The sequence below is a fragment of the Rhinopithecus roxellana genome, chromosome 8, assembly GCF_007565055.1.
Source record: "Rhinopithecus roxellana isolate Shanxi Qingling chromosome 8, ASM756505v1, whole genome shotgun sequence".
Classification (NCBI taxonomy): Eukaryota; Metazoa; Chordata; class Mammalia; order Primates; family Cercopithecidae; genus Rhinopithecus; species Rhinopithecus roxellana.
Genome location: NC_044556.1, coordinates 55,921,021 through 55,932,468, shown reverse-complemented (window position 1 = coordinate 55,932,468; position 11,448 = coordinate 55,921,021). Strand labels below are relative to the sequence as shown.

At 40.3% G+C, this 11,448-nt stretch overlaps 1 pseudogene; it reads left to right on the top strand.

Moving 5' to 3' along the window:
• On the top strand, nucleotides 1–7,289 carry LOC104660424 (annotated as a pseudogene).
• The last annotated feature ends 4,159 nt before the right edge of the window (nucleotides 7,290–11,448 follow it).

The following is an 11,448-nucleotide window of genomic DNA, read 5'->3' as shown; positions in this document are numbered from 1 at the left end:
ATGAATATACTGATTGCCGCCTTCTTTGGTGGGGGTAGAGCTGGCCCCACGTCTTCACATCATCACTGGAATTACACCTCAGAAGCATCTTGGAAGTCAGCAGACCTAGGGAAGTCCTACTTAGCCATGAAATTTGCATTTCCCCAGGTACCTCCCAACCCCTCTCCACTTCCTCTGAGAGCAAAACCTACATTGTTCATGTCACACCCATGGGCAGGCAGCCTTTGTGCTCGGTGCACAGACCTGATTGGGTAGATTGATAAAAGCAAAATAGAAAGAAGCCGTGATCTGGGTCATATGAGTTATATAATCAATTCCCTCTTATTTTACACTTGGGGAAACTTAGGCTAAGAGATCTAGTCTTAATTCATTCAAATTAGAGTTGAGAGCCCAGAAGAGAGGAAGGAGCATTTGGGACAGAAGAAGGCAACTAATACTTATTGAGCACTTACTGTATGGCAGACTTTATGTGGAATGATTTATTTAGGTTATCTCATTTAATTCTGATTTTAAAAATCATCCACATATGGAAACTGAGGTTTAGAAAGTTTACTTTTCCTGAGGTTCTGAAGCTGGTAAATGATGGTTCTGGAACTCAGACCCAAGGCTGTCTGCCTCCAAAGGTCATGCTCCTTCGCCTACACCATACAGCCTCCCAGAAGCTTGAAATGTGGTTCTGGGTACTAGGTATAAGCTTGAAGACCAACCAAACATGCTCATTCCAGTGCTCTCTCTAGGAGCCAACAAGTCCTCCAACATTGCCACCTTAGAAGGTCCTGCAAAATTGAGTGGTCTAGGGTTTGACAGAGTCCAGAAGACACTTATGAACATAAGATGGGCAGTGGGTCAAGTCCCAGGGAGTACCCAGTAGTATCAACAAAGAAAGGAGAATGTGTATTTGCCTTCCAGCCTCAGCCCTGCTGGTAACTTGCCAGATGGCCTTGGGCTGGTCACTTCCTTCTTGTCCTCCTTCAAGATTAAAGAAAATTAGGAAATGCAAATTTTATGGGCTTCCCTGCTGACTATTTCCAAGTTTTCTTTGTAGTAATCATTCCTTTCACAGAGAGGGTGGGTAAAGGTGATTATGGACCAGGGAGAGAATCTTATTCCTAAGAAGTGGTTCTTGGACTTTGGAGAGGCAACAATTGGTTTGAGTCTTAACAAATGAGTGGGAGTTTGTTAGGCCAACGAGGAGTGGGAGGGGATTCCAGGAAGTATAAAAGTTTGAGCAAAGGCATTGAGTAAATTCGGGAAATTGCTAGCAGTTCAGGAAGGTTGCAGCATTCAGTGCAAAGGAGGGGCCAAACTAGAAATTGGACAGGAGAAATTCACAGAAACCAAGCCACATAAGGAAAGTAGAACCCTGTAGGCTCTTCAAAGAGCCTATCCTTGAAGGATTTAAGTATGAAAATGTTGTCATTATTTAAACCTAGACTTTAAAGAGATCCTTCTGCTCTGTGTTCCTGCCCTCTGCCAGAGATAGCAAGACTGACAGAGACTCTGAGTCTGTAGCCTGGGAGCCAGAATGGAGAGAGACATTGGACAGAGCCTGGCAGAGTCACAGGAACTTGTAGTCCTCATCTATTTGTTATTCATGGAAGCTTTCTCCTTTTCTTGATTGGATCAACAGGAAAATAAACTGTCATCTTTTGCAGATGATTCAATGGGAATTCAAGGGATTCCATGGGAATTCAAGGGATTCCATGGGAATTCAAGGTTGAAAATGATAATGTACTCTGAGAACTCACAGGTCTATAAAAGGAGAGGCCTATACAAGGAAAGAAGAGGACGTGGTAAATGCAGAACAGACCCTCAGCATCTTGAAGGACCACCAAGGGAAAATAAGTATTGCAGACCTTTCATTAATCTGTATTTTTAATTTTTTGTTTGAAAATAATGCCAAAAGAGTTGCAAGAAACAATTATTATTAATAATAGCACAAAGAACACCCTTATAAATATCTTGCAGGGAGGGAGCTACAAGTTGGCTGTGACTGTGAATACCTCTCTGTAATGTTTTGCCCATTTTGCTTTAATATTAGCTATCTCTCTCTCTCTCTCTCTTTCTCTGTCTCTGTTTGAACTATTATAGGGTAGGTTGCATATGTCTTGGCTTTTTATCTTAAATACATCAGTATGAAGAGTTAGGATAATTTCTTATACAACCACAACATAGTTATCACTTAAGTAAATTCTACATTGATAACAATATTCTTGTCTAACCTACTGTTTGTACTTCAGTTTTGTCGGTTGACCCTATAGTGTCCTTTGTAGCCATATTTTTCCCTCCAGGTCAGGATCCAGTCCAGTATCAGGTATTCCATTTAGCTGTTGTATCTCTTTACTATCCTTCAACTGGAACATTTCCATAGCTATATCTTCTCCTTTATGACATGGATATATTTGAAGAATGCAATTTTCCCACCCTTTCTTTTTTTTTTTTTTTTTTTTTTTTTTTTGAGACGGAGTCTCATTCTGTCACCCAGGCTGGAGTGCTGTGGTGCAGTCTCTGCTCACTGCAACCTCTGCCTCCCGGGTTCAAGCGATTTTTCTGCCTCAGCCTCCTGAGTAGCTGGGATTACAGGCATGCACCACCACACCTGGCTAACTTTTTTGTATTTTTGTAGAGACAGAGTTTCACCATGTTGGTCAGGCTGGTCTCAAACTCCTGACCTCAGGATTCGCCTGCCTCAGCCTCCCAAAGTCCTGGGATTACAGCCTCTCTTTTTTAATAGCAAATTCCTCACTTGGGGTTTTTTGGTATTTCCTTACAACTAGATTCACATTATGCATTCCCAGACTAGGTATTACACAAGTGATGTTTTAATCTCAAGGTATCACATCTAGAGACCATTGATGTCTTCTCATTGATAATGTTAATTTTGATCACTTGGCCAACACATTGCCAGATTTCTGTATTGTATAGTTACTTTTTCTTTTTCCATTTTAACTAATAACTATATATTGGCATACAGTGGAAGGCCATGCAAATATCTTACTCCTCATCAAAATTTCCTCTGAGATTTAGCATCCATTGATAATTTTTGCCTGAGCCTGTCTTAATTGTGATAGTTGCAAAATAATAACTTTCTTCACTTTAGCACCTCACTCCATATTTGGCATTGTGTTGTAAGCAAGAACTCTCCTTTCACCTCTCTGATCTATCGCATCTGTCTTCTCCAGTCAGTTTTGGTAGTCTGTGTGATTCTTGAAATTTTTCCATTTCATCTAATTTATTTCCTTACAATTGTTCATACTATCCCCCTTATAATCATTTTTATTTCTTTAAAGTCAATAGTAATATCCCCTTTTCATTTTGATTTTGGTCCTTTGAGTCTTCTCCATTTTTCACTTTATCAGTCTAGCTAAACATTTGTCAGTTTTGCTGATCTTTTCAAATAACTAAACTTTAAATTTGTTTTTCTCTTATTTTTGTATTCTCTCTTTCATTTCTTTCCACTTTTATCTTTATTATTTTCTCCTTCTTGCTTTCTTTGCGTTTATTCTTCTTTTTATAGTTTCTTAATGAACTTAGTTTGTTCTTTTTATAGTTTATTTTCTTTCTTTCTTTTTTTATTTTTATTTTATTTATTTATTTATTTATTTTAGACAGGGTCTCACTGTGTCACTCAGGCTGGAGTACAGTGGTACAATCACAGCTCACTGCAGCCTTGATCTCCTAGGTTCAAGCAATCCTCCTACCTTAGCCACCCAAGTAGCTGGGACTACAAGTATGAGTCCCCCAACCCGGCTAATTTTTTAAAATTTTTTGTAGAAACAAAGTCTATGTTGCTGGCCTTGAACTCCTGAGCTCAAGTGATCCTCCTGCCTCGGTCTCTCAAAGTGTTAGGGTTACAGGAATGAGCCACTAATCCCAGCCTATAGTTTCTTAAGGTAGAGGGTTAGATTATTGATTTGAGATCTTTCTTTTTTAATTTAGGCATTTACAGCTATAAAAGTTTCTCTAAGCATTGATTTCCTGCATCTCATAAGTTTTTGATGTGTAATATTTTTAGTTTTATTCATCTCAAAGTACTTTGTAATTTCCCCTATGATTTATTCTTTGACCTATTAGTTTTAGAAGTATGTAGTTTGATTTGCACCTAATGGTGAATTTTCCAAATATCCCTCTGTGATTGATCTATAATTTCACTCCATTAAAAACATACTTTTGACATTTCTGTAATTTTAGTCATATCATATTTGTTGAGACTTGTTTTATGGGCTAACATATAGTCTATACCGGAGAATGTTCCATGTACATTTAAGAACAACAAACGCATATTCTGCTGTTGTTGGGTAAGGTGTTCTATAGACTTTGGTTAAGTTTAGTTGGTTTATAATGTTGTTTAAGTCTTCTACTTCCTTGTTGATTTTATGTCTAGTTGTTCAATCCATTATTGGAAAGGGATATTGAACTCTCAGTGATTATTATTGAATTGTCTATTTATCCCTTCAATTCAGTAAGTTTTTGCTTCATGTATTTTGGGGCTCTGTGCATATATGTTAATAATTGCTACATCTTCTTGATGCATTAACTCTTTTATTATTATAAAATGTCCTTCTTTGTCTTTACAACAGTTTTTGTCTTAAATCATATTTTGACTGATCTTAGTTTCTAAACCCAGCTCTCTTTTGGTACTGCTTCCATAATATAATATATCTTTTTCCACCTTTTACTTTCAACCTGTAGGTGTATTTGAATCAAACTGTGTCCTTTGTACACAACATATAGTGGGCCCATTTTTTTTTAATCCAGTCTTATAACCTCAGCCTTTTATTTATAATGTTTAATCCATATATATTTAATGTAATTTCTGATAAGGTAGGATTTATGTTTGCCATTTTCCTATTAGTTTCCTATGGGTTTTATTTTTTGTGTGTTCTTCTCTTTATTAGTGCCCTCTTTTGTATTAAATATATCTTTTCTACTGTACACTTAAGTTCCCTTGTCTTTTTTTTTTTTTTTTTTTTTTTTTACTGTATTTAAGTTATTTTCTTCATAGTTGCTTTGGAGATTATAATGATCTTAATCGCAATAATATAATACTTTGTTCTCACATAGCTTTTTCTCTTGCCCCCATTTTTTGCTGTTATTGTCATACAAATTACACCTTTATACATGTGTGTCATTAACACAGATTTATAATTATTGTTCTATAAAATTGTCTTTTGTCTTTTAAATAAGATAAGAGAAAAAATTACAAACAAAAACTACACTTATACTGTCTTTTATATGCATTTTACATATCATATACCAGGGCAGCCCGCGCGAGCGAGCAAGTGCCGAGAGAGCGAGCAAGTGCGGGGAGAGCGAGGGAATGAGGAGCGGAGGCGACCTGACCCAGGGAGCCAGTGCCAGCGCATGTGAAGTGAGGGGAAGCCGCCTACCCCCGACCCACTTCCCTGTTCCTTCTCTCCCCATCCCCGTTTCTCCCTGCCACCACGCCGCCCCGCGCAACCCCGCCCCCGACTCGGAGCAGCACCAAGTCTGCGCCAACGGCCTAAGTCGGTAAAAAGGAGTTCAACTCCAACTGCAACCGGGCAGACGAGACCTCAGAAAAAGAATAGCAAGAAGCAATTGAACATATTGGTGAAGTACAAAATGAAACAGACTTCATGAACAAGCCAGTGAGGAGAATTTGAAAGTAGAACAGAAATAGAACAAACTCTGCCAACCATTTTTTCAGAAGAGGTCAGAATTGATCATTGATTGCCCAAACCCCTTATTTTTGGGTAATATCATTTGTCAACCACCCACGAGTGTCTGCACTGCTTGTGGAGGAGGACTAAGAAGAACTGCATTATATGACCAGAGTTGAAGTGACATAATTTGAAGATACTAAATCAAGTTACAGAATAGATTTTTATTTTGATGAACATCCTTACTTTGAAAAGTTATCTCCAAAGAATTTCATCTAAATGAGAGTGGTGATCCATCTTCAAAGTTCATTGAAATCAAATGGAAATCTTGAAAGGATGTGACAAAACGTTCAAGTCGAACAAAGAATAAAACCAGTAGGAAGAGGCAGCCTGAGGCACCAGAGAGATTCTTGACCTGCTTTACTTTCTGATGCAGGTGCTGGTGAGTTAGGAGAGGTCATCACAGGTAGTACTTGGCCAAACGCATAACAATGCTTCTTGGTTCCCAATGTGAATGATGAAGAAGAAGAAGAAGAGGGAGAAGAAGAAGAAGATGACGATGATGAAGAGGAGGAAGGATTAGAAGATATTGATGAAGAAAGGGATGAGGATGAAGGTGAAGGAGAGGAAGATGATGATGAAGGTGAGGAAGGAGAGGAGGATGAAGGAGAAGATGACTAACGGAACACTGATGTTCTGAACACTTTTTAAGAAAATTTTCTCCAATCCCTGGGAGCAAGTTGCAGTCTTTTTTCTTTATTTCCCCTCTTGTGCTCAGTCACCCTGTTCTTGAGGTCTCTTTTCTCCGCACCATGGTTTTCAACTTATTTGGGGGGCAATACCTTGAGCATAACACAATGGGAAAAGATTCTCTACCTCTTTCTGTTCAGAATTTATTCTTATCTCTTCCTGTCTGAACAAGAACTGTATGGAATCAACACCACCGAGCTCTGTGAGAGAAAAGAAAAACCTTCTCCCTTCACTCTGCCGGAAGCTGGAGAGTGCCAGACCCCTGTGTAGCAGTGCATAGAATTCTAGCTTCTTTCCTCCTTTCTCTGTATATTGGGTCAGAGAGTACAGCATGTCTCTATGTGAATATGGACAGTCATTTACCAACATGTATCTGTCTACTTTCTTTTATTTAAAAAAAGGAAGAAAAAACCTTTTAAAAATGAGGTTATAAAAAGTTATCAAAGGGTGGATATGAGGTATTTGGTGGGTTAAGTGGGTATTTTGACAGCATGGCTTCTCCGTTGGCATGTTTAATTGTGATGTTTGACAGACATCCTTGCAGTTTAAGATGACACTTTTGAAATAAAATCTCTCCTAATGATAACGAGCCCTGCCACTCAATGAGAGAATCAGCAGAACCTGTAGGATCTTATTTGGAATTCACATTCTCTTTTGTAATTTTGTTCCTGTTTATTTTTAAATTTTCTTTTTGTGTCACTAGAAAGGAAGGACGATGCTCAGTTTTAAACGTTAGAAGTGTACAAATTGCTTTGTTAACAATAAAACTGAATGTATATACACAATAATAATAATAATGAAGCGGCTATGTTGTATAGGGGTATATCTGGCCTGAGGACCTGGCCGGTGCTACCAGTAACTATCTTTGACTCTACCTGGAAATTCAGCAAAAGAATAGAGCTGATTATTCTCCAGTCTTACCCCTCCAAAGCCCCTGCAAGAGACTGGGGAGGGATCACTGACGCTTTTCAGTGTCTTTTTACTAGTTTTTCGTTAGAAAAAAATACACCACACTTTACCATATATATATGGTTCTTTACTGAATTGTTCAGTAGATCTCAAAAGAACAGGGAACTTGAGAAAGAACAAAGGTTATACAAATTTGCATAATGAAGCATAGTGTCACAAGCCTGGAAAACAATTGGGGCTGATTCATCTTGAGAATTCTAAAATTTTGCACATTAAATCTTGCTATCTAGATGCTAATATTTAGTTTTTCTCTTGATTCTTCAAGTTACTACAAAACCTTGCCCGAAAAATTCTTCCCCACCTTTATTTATTTGGGTATCCTGCATACAATCAGCTGATATAGGAGGCATAGTTTCTGTCCTTTTCATCCTTTCTCATTTTTTACAAATGCAAATGCCTCATCTTTGGCCAGATGCTAAGTGAAATTCTCCTTTGCTCACTCAAAGGTGATTTTAAACTGGGGAAAGGTAAACACAGGTGTAAGGGATTAGGCAGAAGATGGGTCCACTGCATTCTAGCTGAATCTCCCTACCGGTGAGATTTTCTCACTAGTTTTCTAAATAGATAAGCAGGCCTCAGTCACGTTAGGAAAAGAGATTTCTTTCATTAATAGGACTCTGATTTTGTGAAATCATAACCTCAGAATTATTATGACAAATAATATTTCATACTTTGAGAACTGGTTTACTTTTCCAGAGCCACCAGTCAAGATAGCTATTTACTGTCTAGAAATTAGGCAACAGCTTTATTTAGGCAACTTTTTGTGTGAATCTTTCCGACAACCAGATTGTTTTGTCCTTCTCTGCCATCCTTGCATTCTCCTACTTCTTCCTCCTTGAAAGCTTTTCCACACATACTCTCCTGACCTACCTAACACCTTTCATTTTTCAGTCTCGATTCCAAAAGGAAGCTCTCTCTGACGCTTAAAAGAAGATTCAACCTTTCTGACTTATCTCAGTCTGAAATAGTTCTTCCATCTAGCAATTGTCATGACACATGCAGCCATTGACATCATTGGGATTAAATTACTAATTTTCCTTATGACTATCTTCCAGACTAGAACAAAATATGTAGGAAGACAAAAACTATGCCTGCCATTCTCATTCTCAGTGTTGAATCTGCAAAGGTGTTTGACTCATAGCAGCTGTTCAATGAACACATCTAACCAGTTTCTTGAACAGTCTGAACTTGGTGTGTTGGGAGCTAACATCAAAGAACTATTTTCCCCCATTCACATGAGGACTGTGTCAAATCTGCCTCCCATCACTTAAGGATGTTTTGGGAAAATCATTCACTTTCGTTTCTATCACTTCCAGTAACTTAACAGTACGGCTCAGATGTAAAACTCCCCTTTTACTTGTTCCTGTCACTTCAGCCCAAGCTTGTCTCATGATCTAAAAATCTGTAATAGGGAAGAGGGTGTGGTCTGATCTTTCCCCTTCTATTTTACCTCATCTAGTTCCAGCTTCTCAAATGATATAGGGCCAGGAGGAGAGGACCACATTATGTCTTAGTTACCTGGCTGCTGGTGGTTGTCTCTGTTTTTTGTAGACCACAGGTGTAACGGCTTTCAGGGTGGGGGTGGGGGACTCTCCACTGAGTAGTGTGCTGATGTGGAAGATCTCTGGCTTGGCCTCTTCCGGCCCTCCTCCCACTCAGCTCTCATCAATGATGTATCAATAAAACCTCTTGCTGCTGGGATCTGCTTACGTGGTGGCCAGGGTGGCAAGACAAGTGAAGCTTGACTATGCCTGCAGCGTCCACTGTGGAAACTACTACATCTTTGCCATGCCAAACAGTGGGTGTGCAGGCTGCTCCAGATCTTGCTGCAATGTCATGTTTCTACCATGAAGAAAATCAACAGATCCACTACCCAACCTAGAATTGAGACCTTAGTCTCCCTTTCTTTTGCATACCTTGAACCTCTCACGTGGCACTCTTGGAGGTCTCTTTCATGTGGCGCTATGGGTGGAGAAACTTACCCGTAGAAAGGGAAGGGGAAGGCTGCAGGTCTCCTCAAACTCCAACACTTTTGATGTTGATGATCCTCTTTCTCTTTTCTCTCCCTAGTCAGCTCTGTTTATATAGAGTGGGGGTGAAGAGCATTGGGGTAGTAGAACCAGTTCAGTCACCCCTTCCTAAGCCCTAGAGGTGGTGCTGCCGCAATTTATTTGCAGCTTTCTAGAATGTGAAGTCTTTTTGTCCTAGCCCTTAATATGAGGCATTAGGAAAAGTGCCTCTGGGAATCCTATTGCAAATATCTGTTGAGAGAACCCACCAACGTGTTTGCTGCGTTGTTGGCTCCTTAGGGAGTCTCTGACCAAGTTAGTCACGGGGATAGGAGGCACTTGTTGAGGGAACTATGTTTCCTATGTCAGTAGGGAGGAAGGAAACAAACCAAGGCACTGCCTGTCAGGGGATGTGCAGACCCTCATGGGCAGCTGGAACTTCAGAGGCAGAATTGGCATAGTGAGGTCTGGGTGAAAAGCAAGAGTTATGAAAAAAAATAATCAGCAGGATAGGGTGAGACAGAGGAACAGAAAAATGAGAGATGGAAAGATGATGGGAATAGAATATGATGGTGACAAAAATTTGTAGGAGAAGAAGATGGTGGAGGAGAGAGGAGGAAAGACAGACAGGGTGGAGTTGGGGGAGGGGACCAGGCAAAAGGAGTGGGCTCTCACCCAACTGGAGCAAAGGGCTGGGCAGAGCAGCTGGTGAAAGAAAATAGAGCCTGTGGTTAGCATTTGCCAGCTGGCGCAGGTGGCTCTGGGCTAAATCCATCCTCTGCCCCACCATGCAGTCTTCTAAGGAGGTTAGAGATGGGGGAGGAGGAGTGGAAGGAATTGTGGGGAAGAGAGAGCATACTCTCCAGGTGCAGGAGCTGCCACTTTAACAAATGCACTTGAAGATAGCACAAGAACACTGTGGAGGAGCTTGATCCTTTTATTCCTGGACAAGAAGGGACAATGAGAGATGTCCTTTCTCTCTCTTTCTAAGGCTTTCTTACAACAGAATGAAATGAAAATAAAATATTTAATTCATATTTGGAATCATTGCAATTACTCAGTTCATATTTCATGGCTCATGCATGCATATATATTTTGCTCTTATTGGAAGTGTACAAACGCTGCAAAAATCCAACTTAACTTTTTAATTTTACTTCTTGTTGCATACATGTTCTTCCAACACTCTGTGACAGCCAGTGGCTCCCATAACATTATTACTTTGCACTTGCTTTAAGTTTCACTGAACTCCCACACATTTTGGGTAGGTCCGCTGGAGTGCCAACAGTTGTATAAAATTATTCTGGCCAAGGAAACCATTTAAAGTCCAAATCCTCAATGAAGACTTTTGGAGACACTTCCACTCCAAACAACCTGCAGCCCTGTTCCTTAAAGAAAGCCACGGCCGCGCGCGGTGGCTCACGCCTGTAATCCCAGCATTTTGTGAGGCGGAGGCCAGCAGATCATAAGGTGGGGAGATCGAGACCATCCTGGCTAACATGGTGAAACTCCGTCTCTACTAAAAAAATACAAAAAAAACTTTGCTGGGCATGGTGGCGGGTGCCTGTAGTCCCAGCTACTCAGGAGGCTGAGGCAGGAGAATGGCGTGAACCTGGGAGGCAAAGCTTGCAGTGAGTGGAGATCACACCACTGCACTCCAGGCCTGGGTGACAGAGCGACTCTGTCTCAAAAGAAAAGAAAATAAAAGAAAAGAAGAAAAAAGCCATTCAGGTAATGAAAGCTCAGCACAGAGCCTGGAACATACATGGGCTTAGTCAGTGTTCCTTATTAATAAGCAGCTTCCAGCATGGGACCCCTAGCATAGGTAAGCACTTGGTAAATATAGGCCATAAATGAGGGGCCAGGTCTATTTATATGTACCCCTACCTGGTCCCAACACAAGGGCCCAATCCAAGCTGCTTATTTGTGCAAAGCCAGATATGAGGGTTACATTCTCTTAGTCCACAGGAGCTCCTGGCCTTGCCAGCCTTCCATGTGTAACCTCATGCTGGCTGTTGAAACAAGCTGGTTCCCACCCCAGACCTACTGATTCAGAGTCTGCATTTTCACAAGCTCTCCCG